This window comes from Mauremys reevesii, linkage group 21, assembly GCF_016161935.1.
Source record: "Mauremys reevesii isolate NIE-2019 linkage group 21, ASM1616193v1, whole genome shotgun sequence".
Classification (NCBI taxonomy): domain Eukaryota; kingdom Metazoa; phylum Chordata; order Testudines; family Geoemydidae; genus Mauremys; species Mauremys reevesii.
The window spans coordinates 7,533,476-7,559,345 of NC_052643.1; the positions used below are offsets into that span (position 1 = coordinate 7,533,476).

General features: G+C 45.6%; 2 protein-coding genes and 1 long non-coding RNA gene across 16 annotated transcripts in view; 1 reads left to right on the plus strand and 2 right to left on the minus strand.

Moving 5' to 3' along the window:
• The window catches only part of KAZN (kazrin, periplakin interacting protein), a 725,211-nt gene extending 707,535 nt beyond the window's left edge, over positions 1-17,676 (minus strand). For 3 of the 4 annotated variants that reach the window (XM_039508723.1, XM_039508720.1, XM_039508722.1), the window contains exon 1: positions 17,521-17,676. The gene's annotated coding sequence lies outside the window, so the exon portion shown is untranslated. The remainder of the gene's footprint in view (positions 1-17,520) is intronic. The other variant, XM_039508733.1, reaches the window with a different exon arrangement.
• On the plus strand, positions 782-24,971 carry LOC120387711. 2 transcript variants are annotated; one of them, XR_005590303.1, is made up of 6 exons: positions 782-1,141; positions 3,057-3,196; positions 21,881-21,930; positions 22,311-22,520; positions 23,005-23,108; positions 24,872-24,971. It is a non-coding gene; the product is annotated as an uncharacterized LOC120387711 (long non-coding RNA). The 2 variants fall into 2 exon arrangements; XR_005590304.1 differs by lacking the exon at positions 21,881-21,930.
• The window catches only part of PRDM2 (PR/SET domain 2), a 126,453-nt gene continuing 122,424 nt past the window's right edge, over positions 21,842-25,870 (minus strand). For 9 of the 10 annotated variants that reach the window (XM_039508700.1, XM_039508702.1, XM_039508701.1 and 6 more), the window contains one exon: positions 21,842-25,044. The gene's annotated coding sequence lies outside the window, so the exon portion shown is untranslated. The remainder of the gene's footprint in view (positions 25,045-25,870) is intronic. The other variant, XR_005590301.1, reaches the window with a different exon arrangement.

Below are 25,870 nucleotides of genomic sequence, written 5' to 3' on the forward strand. Positions count from 1 at the left end.
TTCCCAAGTCCCTGCCCAATGCTATAGGTTTGCCAGGTGCTCAGTTTTTACGTCTGACCAGACACCAAAAGTCAAGTTACTGCAGGATAGGGGAGGCACTGGGTCATCAACCAATGCCAGCCCCTGCTAAGCTGGGGGCTGCCTCCTACCTACAAGCAGGCTCCTTGTCAGGCTTCAGTAGCTCCCATATCAGCCCTGAAACAGAGCCCGGCTCAGGGGGAGCGTGGGGGGAGAGACATAGGTGCTGGAACTCAGAGTGCTGCCACATACCCCTGGCTTGAAGTGGTTTCCATCTTATACAGGCTTTACAGTTCGGTTCAATGGCTCTCAGCTCCCACACCGTACAAATTATTCTAGCACCCTGGTGGGGGTGGGGGAGGGAAGAAAGATGGAGAGGCTCCAGGGAGCGATGGGGGGGGGGGCGCAGAGGAATGAGCGATGGGGGCAGGGCTGTGGGGTGAAGAGGTGGGGCAAGGTCTCAGGGGTTTGGTTACCAGCAATTAGAAAGGTGGCAACCCTACGCTCCAAGGAGAGGGGAGGCAGACGGCTGGCACCCCCAGGATGGAAATATTGTAAACTCACAGGCTCAGGGAGAGGGGAGTGTGATGAGAGAGTGGGAACCAGAGGGACTGGAATAGTCACTGCAGGGTCCGGACAGGGAGCAGGACCCGGAGGGCCTGGAAGCAGGTAGAACCCGCCGGAACCTTCCTTTGCAGCCTGGAGACAGTGGCCCCTTTTGCCCTGCCCCCCCCAACAACTCCAGAGGCTCCTGGATCCTCACTCCCTGCCACCTCTTCCTGTCCCCTCGTCCCAGCACCATCCTCCCTGATACAGCCACAAGCAGCTAAACCAGAGGTGGGCAAACTACGGCCCGCGGGCACCTCCGCCCCACGGGACCGTCCTGCCCGGCCCTTGAGCTCCCGGCAGGGGAGGCTCCCCCAGCCCCTCCCCTGCTGTCCCCCTTCCCCCGCAGCATCATCTCGCCGAGCCGCCAGCACCCTGGGCGGTGGGGCTGCGAGCTCCTGCCGGGCAGCGCGGCTGTGAGAGCCGCCGGCCTGCCCCGGTGCTCTAGACTGCACGGCGGCGTGGCTGGCTCCAGCCGGGTAGTGCGGCTGCCAGTCCTGGTGCTCTGAGCAGCATGGTAAGGGGGCAGGGAGCAGGGGGGTTGGATAAAGGGCAGGGGGTCCCGGAGGAGAGTCAGGGGACAGGGGGCTGTTGGATAGACGTGGGAGTCCCAGGGAGCCTGTTGGGGGGCAGGGGTGTGGATAGGGGGCAGGGCAGTCAGGGGACAGGGAGCAGGGGGGATTGGATAGGGTTTGGGGTCCCGGGAGGGCAGTCAGGGGACAAGGAGCAAGGGGGGTTGGATGGGTTGGGGGTTCTCGGGGGGAAGTCAGGGGGCGGATAGGGGGCATGGGCCAGGCTGTTTGGGGAGACCTTGGGTGGACCACTTGACTGTTCTGTGCCTCAGTTTCCCCTTCTTCAAAATGGGAATCAAACTGCTCAAAATACAACCGCAAAACTTTATTTTTCCCCTAAGCCCCCTCCTTTTTTTTTTTTAAGTATTGGGTTAAATTTTCATATTTGAACAAATTTCAGATTTTTAATGTAGAAAAATACACAAGAAAATTTTGTGGGGGTTTTGCCCTCCCTTTATCTCTTAAAAAGGTGTAATTCACCCTAATGGCTCCAAAGTCAATGAAAAGCAAGACAAAAGAGTTTAAGAAGCACTTATGGTGCATGTAGTAAGAGCTGGGTGGGAGGTGGGGTGAATCTGGAAGAGATTCCTCTCAGGACAAGAAGGGACTATGTTAAGTTGAAATTGTAGGATACGAGAGATTGTTAGAGGTGGTGTTAACCCAGTTTGTATGATGGGGTATGTTGTTGGATAAAGATAAAAGAACATATTCTGCAGCAGGCTAGGATGCTGGATGGAAGCTGCACCCAGACTGTTGGTTTGGAAGCTTGGAAGGTACATCTTCACTACCCGCCATATCGGCAGGTAGCAATCGATTTCTCGGAGTTCGATATATCGCGTCTCATCTAGACGCGATATATCGAACTCCGAACGTGCTCCCATCGACTCCGGAACTCCACCACCGCAAACAGCGGTGGTGGAGTCAACGGGGGAGCCGCAGACATCGATCCCGCGCCGTGAGGACGGGTAAGTAATTCGAACTAAGGTACTTCAACTTCAGCTACACTATTCGCGTAGCTGAAGTTGCGTACCTTAGATCGAAACCCCCCCACCCAGTGTAGACCAGGCATCCTGAGTTCTTGCTGACCCAAGTCAGACTGATTTATGTGCATGCAGAAGGGGGGCTGAGTCAGAGTCCAGCTTATGGTGCAGTGCAGACACACCCTTAGACAGGGGTGGCTCTAGGTATTTTGCCACCCCAAGCACGGCAGGCAGGCTGCCTGCAGCAGCTTGCCTGCAGGAGGTCCCCGGTCCCGTGGATTCGGCGGCACACCTGCGGGAGGCCCGTCGAAGCTGCGGGACCAGCGGACCTTCCGCAGGCATGCCGCCAAAGGCAACCTCCCTGCCGCCCTCGCGGCGACCGGCAGAGCGTCCCCTGTGGCTTGCCACCCCAGGCACGCACTTGGCGTGCTGGTGCCTGGAGCCACCCCTGCCCTTAGAGGCGTAAGAGGACTGTACTGGCACCCACAGACACCATTGTGGAACAAGGTGCGGGCCCAGAAAGGGGCAGATCATGACAGCAGTGTTCAGATACACAGGCTAACATCTTGTTGTTGTTTCGATTTCTGGTGTGTGCCTTGGGGCAGCAGAAGTGGGGAAGACAGCAGTCCTGCCACCATATTCCATTCTCTAAGGAGCAGAGCTTAATGTTCATGTGTGGTGTACTGTGTGTATATACACACCATCACGCTCCTTGCAAGCTGGGCAGCTGTGCTTCATTTAACATCATTGTTTGCAGCTTACAGTAATCAGATATAGTCAGTACATGGCTCTGAAACTCATCACAAACACAATGAGATCTGTACTGCACGTTGATTGGAAACCAGGGGACATTCACTACATCAACTTCCTCCTTGCCCAGACAGGCACCAGGGACATGCTGAAAGCAGTGTGGCAGGGTCTGGAGGTACAGCATCTTTATTCAGAACAGCAGTGTGGCACGTGACCAGAAAGGGTTAAACATCCTGCAGGATAAATGACTCAAATTCAACATATGCATAGGTAATGTTTGTGGTTTTGTGTATTTACATGTATATTGGTAGTGGTCAACAATGTAATCCCTGTCTATGCTGTATTCTGTTAATTCAGATATCAAAAGACCATCTTAACATTTAAATCAACTGTAAACATAGGATATTGCTGTATTCACCCCTCTTTGAGATGTATAGCAAATCATCTGCGAATGGTGGGAAAATCTGTGTGAATAATTACTGGTGATGCTTAGGAAATGAGTGCCTATTGTTCACCAAAGGAGTCTGAAACTGTATAAAAAATGGCTTGGACCCTGATCCTGTCATCTGAAACCTGCTTGAGGTTTCATGCAGGGAAGCCTAAGCCACAAAGACTGAGATCCCAGTCCTGAGTGGACCACCCTGAATACTAACATTGGACTATAACCTATGGACTATTTCTTAAAGAACTCTTTGCAACTACAAAGCTCCCATCTCTGCTATGAATCTGAATCTCAAGATTGACTCATGTCTGTATGTATACTGATCTTTTAACCATACTCTTCTTTTTTTTAATAATTTTTAGTTTAGTTAATAAGAATTGGCTGTAAGCATATATTTGGCTAAGATCTGGAATATTCATTAACCTGGGAGGTAATGTGTCTGATCCTTTGGGATTGGTAGAACCTTTTTATATGATGAATAAGATGGTCAGAAATCCTCATCATATTTGACTTGGGTATCTGAGGGAGGCCTGAGGCTGGGTTACTTTAAGGGAACTGTGTTGTTGGCTTCTGGATAATCAGTGAGGTGTTATAGAAGCTGTTTTGGTGCTGGCTTGGTAAATCCAAGTATTGGAATATCCACCAGCTGTGGGGATTGTCTGCCCCATTCTTTGCAGTTCACCCTAACTGAGTGACCTTAGTTGGCTCCCCTAAGATTCCAGTCACAAGCAGGGTAAGATAATGCAAGTGCATTTTGCTCTGTAGAGATGTATATCACAGGGCTTGGATGGCCCTATAAAGGAGTAATGTTTTTTCAGTGACATTCCTGTGAGCTATAGGTTTCATTACAGCTGCCTGAACTTTTCCCACGCCCCTGATGGCTCAAGGGTTCTGTTCTCAATTCAGCATAAGCTTAGGAGGTTCCATCCCTCAGAGCAAGGGTGACCAGACAGCAAGTGCAAAAAATCAGGGCTGGGGGTAACAGGTGCCTATACAAGACAAAGCCCCAAATATTGGGACTGTCCCTATAAAATCAGGACATCAGTCACCCAGTGCCTCAGATCCCCCCTCTGTACAATATCTGTATTAACATCTTAGCAACGGAGGTGAGGTTTAATTAGTGTGTGCGAAAGTGTACTGAAAGCTCCACATAGTATAAAGGTGTAAATGTTTTGATTATTTTTTAGTAGCAGGGAGTATGTCTTCCAGCTGCGGCTAGAGTAGATTTCAGGCATTCTACCACCCCCGTTATGCATTTTGAGGCAAACACATAATTACTGAAACAGGCTGCATCTCACTACCTCCCACAACTTCACTGCATGGAACCATAAACTGGAGCAAGGAGCCTACTGCTTCAAATGGTAAATTCTGCTCAAGGACCAAGGTGTAAATTTCACTTCTGTTTTTATTGGTCTCTTGCTGACACTATAAAGCCTGTCAGAAACACTCTTACCCCTCAGATCACCTCTGCTAATGACTTGGTAGGTGCTCTGAATTTAGAACGAGTTTGGCTTAATTCTGAATCTATTTGAATATTGTGGATTCAAGAGTTCAGCTCACCTTGGACATTAATTAGGAGAGATGTATTAGGGCTGCTCTATAAAGGCCATGCATTTGAAAAAAAAAGACTGAAAATAAACAGTAGCAGATGGGGGTGGAATTTAATAAAACTACCAGGGACAAATGGGACAGAGGAAGGTGGTGGGAGAAGAGAAAATACAGAGGGGAAATTTTTCAAAGGCACAAAGGGCGGTTACCTGCCCAACTCATTAAAAGGCCGTGGTTCAGCTGTTTCGGTGACCAAAGCTAAGGAAAACATACATTGTTTTGCCCAATGTGAAAAAAATGCTGGTGGCCTTTTCTTTGATTAGCTTTAGTATCACTACACTTTAGCTCAGGGGACTTCAAATTTGGCAGGAGGGTGGCTTTTATGGCAGGTAGGTGCCTTTTGCCTTCCCTGTGCAATCTTAATTCATCCCCCCATGCAGATGCACTAAATCAGGGATGGCCAATGTGAGGCTCCGGAGCCACATGCGGATCTTTAGAAGTTAATATGCAGCTTCTGGTCTAGGCACCACCTCCAGAACTGGAGCTACAGGCACCAACTTTCCAATGTGCTGCAGGGTGCTCACTCTGCCCCAGGTCCCAGCCCCACTCCATTTCTTCCCCCCATGGCCTCCGCCCCTTCCCCTGAGTCTGCCACACCCTTCCTCCCCACACACCCCACCCCCGAGCATCCTGCACACCACAAGACAAAACAGCTGATCACAGCAGGTGGGAGGCACAAGATGGAGGGTTAGGTGCTGATCGGTGGTGCTTCTGGCAGGTGGGAGACACTGGGGCAGGGGGAGCTGACAGGGGGTTGCTGACCTGTTACTGTGGCTCTTTGACAATGACAGGTTTCAGAGTAGCAGCCGCGTTAGTCTGTATCCGCAAAAAGAACAGAAATACTTGTGACACCTTAGAGACTAACATTTATTTGAGCATAGGCTTTCGTGGGCTACAGCCCACTTCATCGGATGCATAGATGGAAACATACAGGTGGAAGTAGCCATATCAACTGTAAGAGGCCAATCAATTGAGATGAGCTATGATCAACAGGAGAAAAAAAAACTTTTGAAGTGATAATCAGATGACCCATAGAAGGTGTGAGGATACTTAACATGGGGAAATAGATTCAGAAATAGGCCCAATCATTCCCAGTCTCTGTTCAAACCTAAGTTAATTGCATCTAATTTGCATATTCAAGTTCAGCAGTCTCTCTTTAGTAAATTCTGGCTCCTTCTCAGGCGCAGGTTGGCCACCCCTGTATTAAAATGATAGAGTCTTTAGTTACGTGATCAAATAAGTTTTTCCCCTCCAGGACCCCTGCCTTATCCAGTGCACAGAATAGAGCATGCTCATTGAACAAGCAGCTAGTCAATATTTTATATTTCTTGTGCAGCATCTGACCCTGGGTGTTATTCACTGCACACACTTCAAATTCTGCTAAGAAGACAGAAGGATTCATTTCCCCCTGGGCTCTTCTGTGGTGCTCAGCACTAGAGCATCTGAGTCTTCACAAAGATTAATGTAATTTTACAACACGCCTGCACGATAAGGGCCAATCCCCAAGCTACAGCTGGGGAACTGAAGCTCAGCACTAAACGCACAGTTCCCATTGGTTTCAGCTGCAGCTATGAATGCCCCCCCGCCCCAAGATCTCGCACCAGGCACCCAGAAAGCAAGGAGTACACTATTAGTGACAACCTCTGAAAAGTTTGGCTTAAGTGACTTGCCTAGCAACACACAGTAACTGTGTGGCAGATACAGGGACGGATGCCAGTTCTCCAGCACAGCATTCAACAGTTTTAAACTTGAGACTCTCCTTTCTCTTCCTACAGTCCCTCAGCCATTGTTCATCTTCCAGCTTCCACAGCAAATGAAGCAGGGGGTCCCACTGCCCCCCCCCTCCTGCTTTCATCCCTAGAGCAGGTCCATTCTGTACACTGAATGGGACAAGGGTCCTGTGTGAAAAACAGTATGTAAGCGTGTCGTTAAAGCTATCGTAACACAAGGGGTGTATGTGCATCAGTATTAAAGTTGCACAAACCCTAATTTTGGTTTTTCCTAACTTTGGTGTGCTTGACTTTGTAACTGTAATACTTTTTTAATGTAATTTGAGCATGGGTAGTTACATACACCCCCTCCCCTCATTTTGTGTGCTGTATGTACACATTGCGTCCATTTGAGTGCACCAAGCTTTCGGGGTACATCAATCCCCAATATAGAGCAATGACATCCCTGAATCTAGAAAACTGTCTTAAAATAACTACTGAAACCAGTTGCCCCACGCATAACAAGAATTTTCAAGCATTTACAAGCATGTTTTATGTCCTTCAGAAACAGCTCGGGAGGGTTGCTATTTCCAAACCCCATGGGGTTCCCCCATCCTGATTTTGACAATCTTTTTGCTTAGCTAAGCAGTGAAAAGTTTCCAAACTTCAGCAACTGAATGTTAGAAGACAAGCTCCTCCCATTCGATGGTCTCAGTGCTTCCAGATGCTGAGCCCTGCAAGCCTGCGAGAGCTGTGTAAATTGTTGACTTGTCAGTGTGCTGGTTAATGCCAAACATTTGTTTGTTTGTTTTCGGTGCTCAGTGAAAACGCAAAAAATATTTTGATTTGGTATGTTTTCATTTTTTTTTTTATTAACAGCAAAGGAAATTGAGAAAAGTCATTCCTTTAGTCACAGTCATAAACAAACTAGGGAAATACAACCTAGATGGAGCTACTATAAGGTGGGTGCATAACTGGTTGGAAAAATCATTCCCACAGACTAGATATCAGTGGTTCACAGTCATGCTGGAAGGGCATATCGAGTGGGATCCCACAGGGATTGGTTCTGGGTCCAGTCCTGTTCAATATCTTCTTCAATTATTTATATAATGGAACAGAGAGTCCACTTATAAAGTTTGCAGATGATAACAAGCTGGGAGGGGTTGCAAGTGCATTGGAGGATAGGATTAAAATTCAAAATGATCTGGACAAACTGGAGAAATGGTCTGGAGTAAATAGGATGAAATTAAATAAGAACAAATGCAAAGTGCTCCACTTAGGAAGGAACAATCAGTTGCACACATACACAATGGGAAATGGCTGCCTAGGAAGGAGCATTGCAAAAAGGGATCTAGGGGTCATAGTGGATCACAAGCTAAATATGAGTCCACAGTGTGACGCTATTGCAAAAAAAGCAAACATCATTCTGGGATGTATTAGCAGGAGTGTTGTAAGCAAGACACGAGAAGTCATTCTTCTGCTCCACTCTGTGCTGACTGGGACTCAGCTGGAGTATTGTGTTCAGTTCTGGGCGCCACATTTCAGGAAAGATGTGGATAAATTGGAGAGGGTCCAGAGAACAGCAATAAAAATGATTAAAGGTCTAGAAAACATGACCTACGAAGGAAGATTGGGAAAAAAAATGAGTTTGTTTAGTCGGGAGAAGAGAAGACTGAGAGGGGACATAACAGTTTTCAAGTACATAAAAGGTTGTTACATGGAGAAGGGACAAAAATTGTTCTTCTAGGAAAAATTTCCTAACTGTCAGAGTGGTTAAGCACTGGAATAAATTGCCTAGGGAGGTGGTGGGATTTCCATCACTGGGGATTTTTAAGAGCAGGTTGGACAAACACCTGTCAGGGATGATCTACTCTAGATAATACTTAGTCCTGCCTTGAGTACAGGGGACTGGACTTTTATGACTCACAAAACCACCATAGAAATAGGTGACAGTAGTGCTGTCTTTAGCCCTATAGCCAAGTTAATGTCCCTGCTCTCAATCATGGACGGAGGGGCTCAACCCCTAGTCGTCCCATATAGTAAGGGAGTGCTGTAACCACAGGGCTGTAGGATATTGCCGGGGAGGAGAGGAAGGAGGGTACTGGCTCCTCCTCCTCCTCTCGTGGTTTCACGAATGGCACTGAAGTCCCCCTGTGAATCTAGTAAAAAAGTGATTTATTTTTTGTCCAAAACTATTAGACAAATGTGTCAAAAAATTTGCAAGTAGTTTCAGTCAATACCAAACTGCATTTTCTGGCAAATAAACTATTAAATCCAAAGTATTTCACCCAACTCTAGCACATGCTTCACTGTAGGCACACAAGCAGTTCCACTGCCATCAGGGACGCTAACCCTTTGAAAGCCCCTACACTGGTGCCACATGCCCACACTAAACAAGTGACTCTCAAACTGGGCTAGCCGAACCAGTGCAAGTAGGGTCCAGGTGTACGCTCCTAACTCTAGTGATCCCCTTCTGTGTAGCTCTACTGGTAAAACATCCACCCCAAATCCTCGGGGTAAATGGGTCCTCATCCAGAAAAACCTTAACTTGAAGCTCAGATAGAATTAAGGTTTTGCCTTTTGGTGCAAATGGAAAGGGTTCATTCTGCAACATGCAGGGAGCTTATTGCAGAGCATCAGACTACATCGGTGGCTCCCCAACTTTAACAACCTGCGAACCCTTTCACTAAAATGTCAAGAACCCCCTTCTAAAAATGAATATTTCCAGGGATTTTCTCCTTTACTTGAGTATAAATTACAAACACAGTGATCTTGGAAACAAATATAAAATCTGTTTTTATGACATGCTTATTACACACTATTTAATTATTGGCCCTGTTAACACTGGTTCTCCACTTGTGAGGTACTCCCTTCCCTACAGATGTGTCATTATATAATGCCTGCATCTGTAACTTTCACTCTATGCATCTGAAGAAGTGTGTTTTTTTACCCACGAAAGCTTATGCCCAAATAAATCTGTTAGTCTTTAAGGTGCCACCAGACTCCTTGTTTTTGTGGAAACAGACTAACACGGCTACCCCCTGATATTATTATTTATCATTACAGTATTTTTATTACATTATGAAAACGGCAACACTCTGCCAAGATCTCACTTTCGTAGCTTGTATCACCTTGAATAAGCCTGTTATCAGACAAGGCTCCTAGGTTTCATCAAGGAGTATCAGATGTGAAACAGCATGAAGGTATTTAAGAAGCCAACTCAAAGAGTTCCTCCTACACAAGCATTCAGGTCTTGAGCAGTCCAGGCAAACAACACACATTACAACAAAGCTTGAACTTGTTCTTCATAATAATTTAAAAAAAATACTAGCTGCCTATTTAATTTTAAAAACAGCAAAAAATATCCACCTCCCTTTCCATTTCTTACAAGGAGTCTTGAAGTTTAAATCTCCTCAGTGTGATAGATAGGCTTGCTTTGATTTGCTTAGCTCTTGGAAGTCCAGGAGCTCCAGGTTTCCGTCTCTGTGCTGCCCAGTGTCCCTAGGGACAGCTCTATCTGCCATTAGGGAAGTCCCCCTCCCCCCGAGAACCCCCTGTAACATTTTGCAAACCCCAGTTTGGGAACTACTGGAATACATGGAAGTGTTGGAGACCAGGATGCAAAAATGCTACAAATCTTCATTCAGAATTTTGATAAAGTTGGCCTTTTCTCAAGTTTATTTTTTTTTCTAATTGATAAAGTGAAACATTTGAAGGTTGCATTGGTTTTTCAGCAACGGGTATGGGATACACATGCATACACACTTTCAGTGGCAAAATGAAAAGTGGTGGATAAGGGAGGAAAAAAAAGATTTTAGTTCTCAAAGAACATGAAATCTTTCCGATCAAACCTCATAGTGGAGATGGCTGAAAAATGGTAAGTAGGGTTCATGAGAAGGTGGGATGGAAAGATGTTTGCCTCACTGGCAATCTCCCTGTTTTATAGCAATTTCACTAATAAGAAATGCACTTGAGCCAGCTCACCTCCTATGCTCATGCATCTTTCAACCTGCTGCTTTTGCACATATCTATTTTTGCTATTTGAAAGAGCCCTGGTGTCTGGACTCTGATTTATGATCGCTACTCTGAAGGCTTTTTGGAGTTCAGCTCTATGTGCCTGGCTAGAGGAATATCAAAAGCCGTGATCAATGAACTTTGACTAATTGACTCTTTATTCAGATAAGTGGATCTGCAAATGCCAAGGTTTTCCTTTAATTTTTATAAGCAAATTGTTCATGCCCTGTTGGGCTTTCACTGCTTGCATATTTTCACTGTACTAACGAATACTGATGGAGCTCTTCTGTGCATACTATGACACGTTATTCTTCATAAACAGTAGATATTGGGAGCAGCCTGCATGAATTTCTTGCTTTTCATGAAGAGTATTGCTCCTTCAGCCTACTAGTTCTCAGGACCAAATCTCCAATCCTTGCCAATGGGCTTGGGGGGGGGGCTGCTCAGAGGGGGTACATCATCTCCCTCCCCCCCCCCACACACAATTTCTCCCCAAGCCAGGGAGCACCAGCAAAATTAGGAGAATTAAAAATGCCTATGTTTTCTCACCCTCCACACACAGCAGTTCACTTACTCAGGTGGGAAACCCCTCGTTCCACTCATCTACTTAATCAATAAACACAGAGCAGTGGACTAACTCCGGTGACTGAGAGCCACTATACAAAATGAAGGGGCCCCTGATAAAGTGCATTCAGATACCATGCTTGCAAAAACTAGAACTGTAAAGCACAACCGGCAGCAAACTATGAAGAGAATCAAGGTACTCGAACAGCACAAGGGGGACCAAAAAATCTCCAGGGCAGGTTACCGATCCCATACTCTGTTTGTGCTAGTGAATTATTCTACCAAACTGCACAACTCATTTTTCCTAAAGACAGTCTATTTTCCATAAACTTGCTTGGCTTGATTCCTTTTTTATAGGGTTTCTACTGTGCCTACCGCTGTAGCCCCTCATAATAAATATTTGCAGAATATGCCCTTTGAGGGGAAAGATCATCCAATGGTTAAGTGCAGCATGAGAGACCAGGATTCAATTCCGTGCTCTGCCACAGACTTTCTGTGGGACTATGGGCAAGTCACTTAAGCCCAGATCCTCAAAGCTATTTTGGCACTTAACTCCCATAAGAGCGGTCATACTGGGTCAGATCAAAGGTCCATCTAGCCCAGTATCCTGTCTTCCGACAGTGGCCAATGCCAGATGCCCCAGAGGGAATGAACAGAACAGGCAATCATCAAGTGATCCATCCCATCGTCCATTCCCAGTTTCTGGCAAACAGAGGCTAGGGACATCATCCCCTCCCATCCTGGCTAATAACCATTGATGGACCTATCCTCCATGAATGTATCTAGTTCTTTTGTGAACCCTGTTATAGTCTTGGCCTTCACAACATCCTCTGGCAAGGAGTTCCACAGGTTGACTGTGCATTGTGTGAAAAAAATACTCCCTTTTGTTTGTTTTAAACCTGCTACCTATTAATTTCATTTGGTGGCCCCTAGTTCTCATATTAATTTCAATGAAAGACAGGGACCTAAATACCTGTGAGGATCAGGGCCTTTGCCTTTCTCCCATCTGTAAAATTGAGATAATATTTTCCTACCTCCCAGGGGTATTGTGAGGATAACTACATTCGAGATTGTGAAATGTAGAGTGATGGCCAGCTAAGTATCTATGATAGACAGACCATAGAAGGATTGTTATTTGTATTCCAGTAATACCTAGAGGCTATGGAGTGCTCCAGGATCAGGACCCCATTGTGCTAGATACTCGGTACACCCAGAGAAAGATGGTTACTGCCCCAGATGACTTGCAATCTGAAACAAGAGATTAGAGGCTGGTGCAATTAACAGACAGGGGGAGCACAAGGCAACAATGAGAGTAATGATGGATGGAGGAAGAGCACCAGCTACCTAATCACTGGCCAGTGTTTTGTAGGCATTGCAGCATAGATGGATAATTGCAAATTACATAAAATGGGGCCAACAACAGCTGGGAAACAGAAGCCAATTATGTGACTTGCCCAAGGTCACAGTGACAGAGCCAGGAATTGAATCCAGTTCTCTCAAATCCCGGTTTAGTGCCTTAAAGCTACTCTTAACTTCATTCAAGTTGTAAAATGCTTTGTCATTCATCTGAGATATCCTATAGTCTTGGGAGAATTTCTGTTACATGCGTCACAACATTGTAACGATGTACGTTTTATAGGATCCCCAACATACGTTACTAGCTGCCATTGTGCCAGTGCTGGAGAGGGGTTATTCTAGCACTTACGGTGAATTGTACATGTAGGGAGATTTGAGAGTTGATTTTTGTTGTTTTGAAGATTCCGGGTAGACGTGCGGACTCACCCCTGCGGCGCCTCCTGCTGGTATGTTCTGGGAATTAGCTCTTCCAGCTCTGGAGCACCCTCTGCAGGCCGGTGATCTGCCTGGCCTCTGGCCCCCGTGTCCCTCCCTGGACCCCAGTGCCCCATTTACCTGGGGTGCTGACCCCTGGAAATAACCCCTTTCAGCCTCAGGGTCTCCCCCTCCCAGTATCCCCACCCACTATCTCCACCTCGCCTCAGTATCAGGCTACTGCCAGTCATTGCCTAGCCCCACACCCTGGGGCAGACTGCAGTGTCAGCCACTCATCACTGGCAAGGTTGGGTCTGGACCTGCTGCCTCGGCCTACCCCTGGGCTGCCCTCTGCAACCCTCAGTACCTGTTGCCTTCTGCTAGGCTGCAGCCTGGGGCTTTCCAGGCTGGAGCTCCCCAGCTCTGCTCCACTCAGGTACCTTATGTCTAGCTCCCTGCAGCCAGGCCCTTCTCCCTCTACAGGCAGAGGGAGACTAACTGAGCTCCTGGCTCATTGCCTCTTATAGGGGCCAGCTGGGCCTGATTGGGGCATGGCCACAGCTGAGCCTGCTTTCCCCCAATCAGCCCAGGCTTTTAAAGCTGCAGCCCTCTGCAGGGCTGCTTTTAAACCCCTCAGGGCAGGAGGGGGTAACCACCCTGCTATGAGCCTTTGCCCGCACTCCTGTCCCTGTTCTTTTATTAGTTGTCCCCTGAAATTAGTGGGTCTCTGAGGTTCTGTAGATCCTCCCCTTAGGCTGGGGGGGGGGGATCCTTTAGCATTGGGCGGGCTTCTGCCTGCCCGGTTCCCAGAAACCCAATAGATACACTCCTCCAATCTTTTAGTCGCTTCAAATAGCCCAGTAAATGGTTCCTCTTGTTGCAAGATCAAACCGGATTCCCCTTGAAAGTGGCAGCACAAACATGAATCAATGGTGGCTGACTTTTCCATTAGCTACTCTGTCTTGTGGGCACTTTGAATAGGGTTTCTATTCTTGGCATGTTGTGAACCGCAGCTAGGACAGGGGTACCGAGATCCTGCCTTGAAGCAGAAATAAAGCAGACAGCAGCAGATTTCCCTAAGTACCAGCCGTGGACAGCAGCCAAAGCAGGAGTGAGCTCTTTTCTATTGCCAATAGCTCCCTGTGGGTTGTGCACTGTGCAGTAAGGAGTTTGAGAAGTCAAGACTATTAAGCCTGAACGGAAGGGGTAGAAACCAGGCTGCACTGGCGGGTACAAGTACTCTTGGCAATATTCTTGAGCAGCCTTGAAATTACAAAGCTGCCAAAGGCAGAGCCTCCTGGTTCACTCCCCCAGTGAAGGTTAGATTTGTTTTTCTGAATGATGAAGGCTATTTGGGACCATGTGATGCATGAAACCAGTGATCTTCTATGTAAGTGTGAGCTATCTAACCCTACCAGGCACTTCACTATTGTGTCTATTTTATGCAAAAGGCACTCTGTTACTATAGGCAGAGCAGCAGCATAAACCATTAAGACAATCAACTTTTTTCTGCCTTCTAAATACCACTGTATTGGCCTCTTGTTATAACTTCCTTCACCCACTCATTGATGTGATCTGCTTCTCTCTCTCTCTCTCTCCCTCGTCCTTCCCCCCTCTCCCCCCCAAGTGTTAAGTGACTAAGGAGGTGGCAGGTGGGAACAGCAATAGGTATCTCAAATATTCATAGGCTGGTGGCTACCCATGACTATGCAGACCTCAGTGACTATTTCCCCTGTCCTCCCATCCCCACCCTATAACTTGTATATCAACTAAGGGTTCAGTTTTCAAAGTTGTTATTGCAGTTGCACCTGGGAGCCCCGTGATGGGTAGGAATTCATTGCATTAGGGGATGTACAAACAGAAGGCAGCCCCTGCCTGATACAGCTTGCACTCTCACTCAGCACTGTCCTGACTCTGCTCCCATTAAAGGCAAAGGTATTGTGACTATTTTAATGGGAGCAGAGTTAAGCCAACACAGTGTGCTTGGAAACCCCCACTGTAAATGACACAGGGCTGGCCAGTCAACAGATTTGTCCATTGAAATATTTCTCTTGATAGAATATCCCTGGCAACTTGGTAACTTTATACCAAGTAATTATGGAACTGGGTGATTTGACAGAGAAAATTCAGCTATTTCACCTTTAGTAGCACTCTGTCTGGAATGACTATCATCCTTGCTGACAAGGTCCTTAATATCATTTTATGAAGATGTAGCAACTTATTTTCCCCATGCTGACGCTTAGTGGATCTGACAGGAAGTCAAGAAGTCTTGCTAATCTTGCAGAAAGCTTCACATTGCAAAGAAAGTCTAAAGTGAATGCAGAATGGAAGCAATTCACATAAGGCCAGGCCTTGATAAATGCAACCCACTTGGTACCTGTTTTTCTTCCATGTTTAGTTACCTGAATGGAAGAACAAGCATATAGCAGAGGGCTCGATATACGGGTCAGAGCAGGATGGCACAATATGCAAGGAGCTGTTCCAGCAAGAAAATGGATTATTTTATTATAACATGCTTTTCACTGTGCGCACACACACACACACACACACCCCCATTCTGGAAGAATCCCTGCACAAACTGGGTGCTATGCCACACAGTGCTCCCCTATGGGAGAAGATGCAGGAACAGAAGAAGAGGAGTTTAAATGGAACAGTGAGGAATTAACTCATGATTTTAACTGAAATTCACCAGCAGGACATGGGAAACAAGCAATTGTATCATTATTGAAAAATATTGACTGGCAACGTGTTAAAGAATTTTTGCTGTTCCTTCAGTTTGCAGCCCCAAGCAAGTTCAATTGCAGATGAGGAGAATGACTGCACATTTAAAGATTTGATTCATGTGCACTGGACATAGAGGCATCATGACTCACAGTTTAGGAACAAAAGGAAGGGGGCATGGAAATACAGTGAAAAGTCATTAGGAGAGTCGTTCTTGGCAGGAAGAATAAGGAGTTGTTTGATGCCAGCAGCATAAGGCACATTCCAAGAAAATAACTAAAGTCACTTTTAAATGAAGCAACTGCTGTGAGACAAACTCGAGATGGGTTTGAGCCCCAGCATTTGGTATTTGAAGACTCCTGACATTCAGGAGACAGGTATTCAGGGTCAGTGTGTGGCTGGAGAATTCAGAGATTTACTTGTCACATAAGCCAGGGTTCTGCAGGCTGCTCAAAACAGAGAGCTGCCTCTTGCAGCTAGATGGAGGCTTTGGTTTCTGCACGGTTAGGTGGATGTAAAGGTATAAAGAGGAGCATTTGTTAGTAGGGTGAATACCACCCTCCCTACAAGGGGGAGTGGAAATTTGGCATGTAAGGATTTCATTTGCTGGCACTTTGAAAGAAAATGTCATTGTCATCTTCTCAGCCATCTAAAAAAGCCAGTATCAAAGGTTCTTATATGGCCCCATACTGGGGTGTCTGAAAACCCTACAGTCTCATGTGTTTATACTCAACACCCCTGTGAGCTAGGGGTGCATATCTGCATATCCCCATTTTGCAGATGGGGAACCAAGGTACAACGTGACTTGCTCAAGTCATACAGGAAATCTGTGGTGGAGCAGGGAATTGAAGCCAGGTCTCCCCATCCCAAGTTTAACTGCCCTGCCTCATTCATGGTTTTCTGTTCAGTAGCTAAACAGCAGTAGTTCGGGTGGACCGACTCTTGTAGCAGGAAGAAGAGCCTGCTGAACCAGCCCCAACGTGGCATGTAACAGAGCAAGCAAGTTTTGCAGATGAATCATCGCAGTGGGACGTTTGCCTTGCAACACAAATATTGTGTCATGCTGCTGGCTTAGAAAAGTTCTGCAATATGCAAACCCAACTGGACAGGATAGGAAGGAGTTGAGAGATTTTAGGCTAGATTCTCCTCTGCCCTGCACTATACAAAGCCATTTACAGCTGCACAGAACAAGGGCAAAGTAGAAGGGAATTTCTGCTAGATCAGAACAGGTGCAAGTGACTACACATTGTCCAGGACAGCAGAGAATCTGGCCCTTCATAGGTTACACCCCAAAAAGAACTATGCTAACTTCATTGCCCTGGCTGAATGCCCCTCCTACAGGAGTGCATTTCTTTCCCTTCCTGTTGGGGAAAAACTGGTAGTGAGTTAAGTGCTCATTAAAAGGTTCCAGTCTATTTGGTCGGTGGAGCCTCAAGCCTACTATTCACTTGCACAGCACTGTATGGTCAGTGGCAGGACCGTAAAGGTTACTTCTCCCCCTTTTTATCACTTGCTCTTATGTGAAAAGAACTCTGATGGGCCCAACACTTTCTGCAGGAGATTCCAATAGCTGATGAAAACACAATACATACTTTTTTTTTTAATGATACAAACCTCCCTAAACTTTCCCAAATGGAGCATTTACCAAAGCATAGCAAAGACTTTACAGAGAGATTCATTAACAACCACATAACAAAGATGCTACAAAGTCAAGGTGACTAACAGCTTAGTAGAGCAGCACAACAAATCCTACAGGAAACTTGTACCTGGGAGGAAGAACCAGCGTAATTATTTACTTCAGCCTCCAAATGCAAAGGGCAGTCATTCCCGGGCGATCTTACTCTTGAGAGGAATTCTTCCCTTCTTCCAAAGCAGGCATCATAGCAGCTTAGTAGAGTTTGAGTTTTAAATATAAAGAATTGCCCCAGTCTCCAAATGCCTGCCTGCTCCCACCTGCTCTGCCTTTCAACAAGCTGACCACTGCAGGTGCTGCCTTTTATTAATCATCTACAACCAAGCAGACACCCTGGCCACACTCCCCTTCCAAGCTAGCTCATCCCTGACTGGGAGGGACCATCTCTAGGGCTGAGGGAGGGCATAGTTCAGTCTTCATGGGGCTATTCTGTTCTTGGTCTCTCTGCTGACAGCACCAGCTGTGATGGGTCCTGTGCATGCACTGCTGTCTGCTAGAGACTGAGAGCACCCCCTGCTTGTTTCACATAGGCCACTAGCCATCAGCTCGTAGTGACTTTTGGTCCTGACCTAGGCTAGAGTCAAACCAGTGACCTACAGGCAAAAGGCTCCCTTCCCCATAAACAAGGAAAGCATGTTACTTAGTGCTTGACTCTTACACTATTTCTAGTCTGTCCCCTCAGAGCTTGCCCTGTGTCTAATATGTAGTGAAAGCTGTTAGGGGATCCAGACACTTGCAAGTGTCTTCCTTGTTTAATTTTTTTAACCTTTACATGTGCTGTTTTCCAGACACAGCCTACAAGGAACATTATCTGGACATTAGCATCACAGGTTCTCCCCTCCTATGAGACTCTCTCCCCTCTGTCCTTAGAGGCATGGCTGAGATTCCGCCCCCCCCCAAGGGTTTGTTCAGCGGCTGCTTCATCATCTCCAGCTTTTGTCCCCCCAGAGACTGCAGCTGTGGGTGATCGTATGTTGTGCCACAAGAGCAGCCACAGTAATATTTAGAGGGTTTTCCCCCTTATCTTTGTGGAGGTGCTTCTTCCACAAGCCAAAGCACCAAACCTGTCTTCATTCCTTTCAAAGGGCAGATTAGTGCTGCTGCTTGGACAGCACCTGAGAGCAAATGACATCTAGCTAGCCAGCTAAAGAACACTTCAGACCTGTTCTCATGCAGTGAGAGATTTATGGTCAGAGAAGTCTGGCTTTGCTCATCACTTAATTGAAACTAGGGTTTTAAAAAACCATCAAGGCTTCAACACTGGACTGTGGGCAAAAGACAGCCCACTGACTTTGGTATGCAGCTTCAAACGAGCTAACAGATTAATCAACAAGAACATAAAGTGGTGACTTTTAAGTAACAAGGCAGTCTTATGGGGCATGAAGGAATCTCCGGATGTCAAACGAAAAAGCGTACGGCTTTTATCCTCAAAATGGCCCCTCAAATACTCCTAGTGGAATGGCTCAATAAATCTACCATTATTCCAAAAATGAAGGATGCTGCTGAAATGAATTCCCTAATAATGAGCCCTTCCCACCCCGCCTTTAAAAACCATAATAAACCTTCTAGCCATATACAGACAGTGCACCATAAGGAATGGCATAGAATCTCCTTTTCAAACCACTAATTTGCTCAACAATGAATGTGCTTGTTCTGTAACAGAGATTGAATCAAAGACTTTAAGGTCAGAAGGGACCATTATGATAATCTAGTCTGACCTCCTGCACAACGCAGGCCACAGAATCTCACCCACCCTCTCCTGTATCAAATCTGTGTCTGAGCCACTGAAGTTCTCAAATGATGGTTTAAAGACTTCAAGGTGCAGAGAATCTTCCAGCAAGTGACCCGTGCCCCATGCTGCAGAGGAAGGCGAAACCCCCCCAAGGCCTCTGACAATCTGCCCTGGAGGAAAATTCCTTCCCGGCCCCAAATATGGCGATCAGCTAAATCCTGAGCATGTGAGCAAGACTCACCAGCCAGACACCCAGGAACAAATTCTCTGTAGTAACTCAGATCCCACCCCATCTAACATCCCATCACAAGCCCTTGGGCATATTTACCGCTAGTAGTCAAAGACCAATCTCATTATACCATCCCCTCCATAAGTTTATCAAGCTTAGTCTTGAAGCCAGATGTGTCTTTTGCTCCCACTGCTCCCCTTGGAAGGCTGTTCCAGAACTTCACTCCTCTGATGGTTAGAAACCTTCATCTAGTTTCAAGTCTAAACTTCCTGATAGCCAGTTTATATCCATTTGGTTTTGTGTCGACATTGGTACTGAGCTTAAATAATTCCTCTCCCTCCCTGGTATTTATTCCTCTGATATATTTGTAGAGAGCAATCATATCTCCCCTCAGTCTTCTTTTGATTAGGCTAAATAAACCAAGCTCTTTGATGAACTGGTTCAGGGAACCCTTTTCCACAGCCTACCCACCTTCATCCAGTTCTAAAGTAGACCTCAGAGCATGCATTCAGATGAGAAATGTTCCAGTAAAAATCCTACCCTTCATCCCACCCCTTCTCTCTATTCCTCTGAGTCCCAGTCTCTCTCACCTGGATGGCAGGTGGTCTTGGGTTGGGGAAGCTATGTCAGACTCTTCAGTGCCTTGCTTCCCTTTCTCTGTGATCTCTGGAGTCTAAAACCCTGTCTTGGAAGGACTCCCCCACTAGGTGACACTGACTGTCCCTTTGGTTCTTTCATTCATGGCTTCTCTGCTGAGACGTCCAGCAAAGGTGCCAGTTAGAATGATGTCTCTTCTGTAATGCAGATCCCTGTCTACTGGGAACTGGATAAGCCCCAACCGTTCATTATCACGATTCCCGTAAAGGACACCTTTTGCCTGGCTTTGACTGTTCATTTGAGTTTTGCCTTGATCTTAGCTAAAAAATCATATGCAAGCCGTGAATACATCTATTTCTCTGATACCAAGTGCATGAGCTGCATAATGTATGATAATGAGATTTACATTTGGTGTGGGCGAGAGGAGACGTCATTGTGGAAACACTGGCAAGGTGGATGGATTGTCACAGGCCATTTGTCATGTTCAAGCATCCAAGTACATTCCAGCAACACCATCACAATTAGCAATCTAGTGGCATTTAACTCTGGACAGCTCATTTTCAGGAGGTAATAACTACACGTTGGGGATGAAGAATGGCATATAAAGACTCAGTCTGGCTGGGATGGATGGATACAGCTGACTTAGAATTCTGTTCCATTTCTGAACATGTACAATGTTCTGTATGGGTAACATTGAATTTCTTTCCTAGCCCTACTACTCCCGGAGAAAGGGGTCTGAGGAACCAACATCAGACATATTTGCATAGACACAGAGAGAGAGAGAGAGAGAGAGTATAAAGGAAACAGGCCAGTCTAAAAGGGAGGGCAATCAAAGGAGAGAGGAGTGAGCTTGCATGGATGACATGACTAACTCCAGACAGTTGGATGAAGGAGGGTTTGAAAAGATCAAGAACTTGAGTTAGCTTTCTGGTTTAAAGAGATCTCCTGAAAGTGGGAAATGGGGACTCTCGGAGAGCTACGGCAGAGTGGAAGGAAAAGTTGTGAGCACTGACAAGAGCCGGCATTGTGTGATCATTAAAATTTCTCTCCATTAACAAACTCTCTAACCCCGAGTAAAGTAACTTTTTGCAGTCTGTGTCCAGATGACACACCGTTAAAATGCTCTGGTTTATTTCATCTGCCTCCTTTTTCTCAGACCAGCTTTCTCCTGTTTACATTATTATTTGTACATATTGTGGTGGTTCATAGACGCCTCCACCAAGATTGTTGTGCTGGGTGCTGTACAAACACATAAGAGAGTCCCTGCCCCAAGGAGCTTAGAGTCTAAATAGATCAGACAAAGGTTTGGAAAGGAAAAGAGAGGGGAAATCATTTGCCCCAGGTCACTGCAAGAGCCAGGAATAGAACTCAGATCTCCTGAGCCCCAGGCCAGTGGTCCATCCACTAGACATCTTCACATAGTGAGTGTCAGCACATCCCTGAGAATGCAGCAATCTTTGCTCTCTGCAGTAGTAGAGAAAGCTGGTGGGCCCAAAGAACACAGAGGCTTGGGTAATGCTTTGGCTTTGTGCAAAAAGATGGCAGATGGTGGTGACACAAAGGGAGCACTCAGCCCTTTGTATTCATAATTATTAGCAGCTATGGGCCACTGACACCCAGTGTTAGACTGGGAATATTCATTTATTTATAGTGGTTTTCTTCCCTCCGTTCTCCAGCCTCAAAATAAAAATTAAAAAATTAATCTTTGGCCACATTTCAGTTACAGGAGATACCAATAAAGGGATACTCCATTTCAGCCCTTCCTTTTGCATGGCTGTGATTCATACCTGGTGGACTGAAAGTGCTGGCAAGTCAGTAACCATTCCCACACAGCAGTTTGTCACATTAGTTTATTGTTTCTTCTTTACATGGCAGACAGAGTCTTCAGTTTTCCAGAGCAATGTTCACAACTCAAGCCCCACCAGGTAACACCACATCTTCACATTGTTTATACTGACATTTTTATTTTAAAAACAAGTGTCATGAGAGTGCTGCAGAGCTACCAGTGTTAGCCTTGCAAATTTCTACATGCAAAACCTGAGGGTTTTTCCCCCTCCTTGAATTTTCATGGAGAATGTGATTTTGTGGGGAGGAGGTCAAAGGCAAAATTTCACGAGTTTCACCAGCAGGCATGGTGGAAGGTTGTTGCAAAATTGAAATTCTGCCCTGGAAAACAATGGTGAATTTTCCTGAATATGCAGAGGTGAAAAGTCCCCATCATCGTACAGAAATGCTACGAGTCTGAATCAATTGTTGTGCAAAGATGGACTCCCTGCCCCCAAAGAATCTTCTTTTGTTGTTTCAGGGAAAACGGTGAAAAGTTTACTGCAACAATGGGACATTTCTTGTTGATGGTGTGGAGATTTTTCTACCATGGCTCAGACTGTAATGGAGTTTCAGGGTGGACTGATGCAAATGTCAAGCTGGGTGCTGCAATCTTTAGTGGAGTAACAAGATATAAAACTTTAAAAATGGAGCATTTACAATAGGGACGTAAAGACGTGCTTTTAAAATTGTAAGTACATATTTACAGGTTTGCATGGTAAACCAAAACTGCTCTGGGAAAAATATTCATATAGCACAGCATTTACACACTTCTCTCCTTGAGTTTCTTGAACAATATCATTAATATCACTCTAAAAAACAAAAAAAAAAGTAAACGGCACAAAATTCAGCTCTAATAATGTCATAGGTCTGCCTTAAAGGCACTAAGCCCAGCAGAATCCAAGCCAGAATCTCCATTTTTAAACACACCTTGCCCACTCCTAGATACTGAGGGAAGTCCCAAAAGAGTGGGCTATTTTAGGTATCGTTCAGGCTGCAACATGAGACATCTCTTAAGCAAGAGCCCCTAAGTGACAAGTGAAAATACATCACTTAGTAAACATGCTCATTGTCTAACAACCTTGCACTGGAAACTTTAGGGATACCTCAAAGTGGTGCTTTAAAACACAGGCTATTGGTTGGAATTTTTCTCTAATTTGTTGCTACAATGTTAGGTGCTGTCAAAACATACAGGAAGATCGTCCATTTTCTAAAGAACTCTAGTGCAGGTGTTACCATACAAATTCTGGATCATGAAAAAAGGAAGAAACAAGGACAGGTATGTGAAAGAAAAGAGAATTTGCTGAACCTAGTGCAGCAGAGTCTATTGTGAAGACATTTAGATGAAGTTAAATGCCTGTAACTTGGAGATTAGATACAAGGGGGCAGGCTCCTAGACATATCTAAGACCCATACGTTGTTTTATCTGTGTGCTGGGATTTTCAGAGCTGCCCAGTGGCTTTGGATATGTAGTTTACATTCGTTTTTAACAGGACATCCAAATTCATTAAGCAGCTATGAAAATCTCAACTGCAGTTTGTAATGATTTTTGTTAAAGGAATTTAGTGCCAGCAAAAGATGCCAGATGAGACAAGTGCTAGAGAATAAGATCCCTGTGGTACGGGGGAGGTAGAGAACAGCCAGCAACAGCAAAAGCTTTCCACACCGTGCCCTCATCTTGGGTCCCTCAGCCGTGACCTGCAGGCACGACTTCAGTGGCAGAAGGGATCTGACTCTTTATGGTTCATTCAGTCCTTAGTGTGTGGGAGCCTGCCTCTCTCCATACGCCCTCCATGCCAATTGCACTTGGAAAGCATTCCAGCTAGGATTCAGAAAACAGCCTATGGGCATCAGCACTTTTCCCATTTTTTTTTTGACTAAACAGATTATTTTTGTGAAAACAAATTCCATTTTTGTTGAAAACTTTCATATTATCATGGAAAAAAATCAGTTTTTCACAGAGAAACAAAAACAAAAAAGGTTCAGCAGCTACACCATGTTGATAAAAAGAACATTTTTCTTGACTTTTTTGGGAGGGTGGGAGAAGCGGCTTGTGAATTTTTTGTTGTTGTTTGTTTCCACATATTTGGCCGTTCAACAAAACCCTCCCACGATTTTGGGAAAAAATGTTTTAATTCAAATTTTTTTTGGGGGGGGGAATCATTCCCTCACCAGATGTAGAGTTCAGCATCTGACTCCCAGTGACTTTCAAGGCAACTTGGGCACCAAATTCTCTTTAATCTACTTTGAAAATCCCAACCTCTCAAACTACATTGATGGGGTGAAGATACGTACTTAATTACAGAGGAAACGTAGAAGGAACCCTTCAACGGTACACTACAAAGGTGAAGTTTGTGGAAGCAAGAAGAGGGCACCTCTGCCATATGACAGACCTGCGTGACCATGGCCCTTTATAAGCAAGAGATAATACATCTCTGTTCAGCCTTCTCACTAACCGCAACACCCTGAAATTTGGTCTTTACAGGCTGTGGTCCACAATTATGGCTCCTTCCTCTAAGCCTAACCAAGCTAGATTGGCTCTAACGGAGGCTCACAACTACTAACCTCCCTATTTGGGGGAAGATGTTGCTTTGTACTGTGCACTGTGATGGGCACTTTAGAAATGTTTGTAAAACTCAGTCCTGGCAGCAACGACCGGCTGCCAAGCTAGCGCTATATGTAACAGAAGCTTTTTGCAAAATGAACACTTGTCCCATTAGAAAACTGGACCAATGCCATCACTGCATTTCAGAGACCACTTAACAGGTGCGTTTCCAGGAGATATGGGTCCTACCATCTTCTAAAAACAGTGGCATCACACCTTTGCAATGTTCCAACATCTTAAAGGTCATGATACACGCTTGACAGACTGGGGTACCAACAGATTTGGGATATGAACACCTCAAACTCTGCACAACTGGGTGGATTTTCCATGGGTTGCCCAGTTCTATAGAGTGTACAGTACAGTTAGAAGATAAAATGACGTAACAGTCTTTGAAAATGTAATTGCATAGTATGTCCAACCCCTCTATGTTCCAGCAGAAAGAGAAGAATTGCCCAAATCTGCCTGCCCTCCCAGCGTGGTCAAACAACCTACAATTCTCTCTGAATGTTTTCCCATGCTGTTCCACTGGCTCTGGAGGAGCGGACTTCACATTGCAGGGGATGCTACAGAATCATCCTCTCACCGGCCTCCGTAGTTCATGGTTCGCTCTCTGCAAAGAAGACAACAAGATGCCAGTGCTTCTGGCACAGAATACCATTGGCCCCTCTTTCTCCTGAGGAACTCCTGGTCCCACTCAAACTGGGAATGAACAGAACAGATTATGATATCTAAGGATTACTTTGCCTCATCTTTTCAGTTCAGCACTGTCCTGTGCCTATACATACACAGTCACCTGGAATAATGGTGGTCTCCATAGAAAAGTCACCATTTACCCAAAGTGGAATGTGAAAAGTCACAGTCTCCCCTATTCTTACAACAAGAAATAACAGGGGAAACTTAAATATCACCGTTCAATTAATGTTAACTTTTTACTATTCGCCACCATTCCTGGTAGTACAGGAGGCAGTTTGGTTTTCTTATCCTACTAACTTTTCCCCATAATACTAATTTTCTCTATTTCATTTACAGTTTAGTTTAACCAAATATAAACCTATTTCAGGGTACAAGACCCTGCACCCATCCAGGGCCTCGACCCTGCAGCCATTTGCACATGTACTTAACTTTACTCACATGACTAGTAATAATACCTTGCTCTTATGTAGTGCTTTTCATCAGTAGAGCCCAAAGGAGGTCAGTATCATTATCCCCATTTTGCATGTGGTGAAACTGAGGCACAGAGATGAGGTGGCTTGCACAAGGTCACCCAGCAGGCCAGTGATAGAGCCAGGACTAAAATCCAGGTCTTGAGTCCCAGTCTAGAGTTCTATCCATCAGCATCCTAGCAGCTTTCAACAAACTTTACTACTGAGTTGGGCTTCCGCAACTAACTGGATTAGTCAAAACTTCCTGTGACTTACAGAGACGAGAGTAATGAA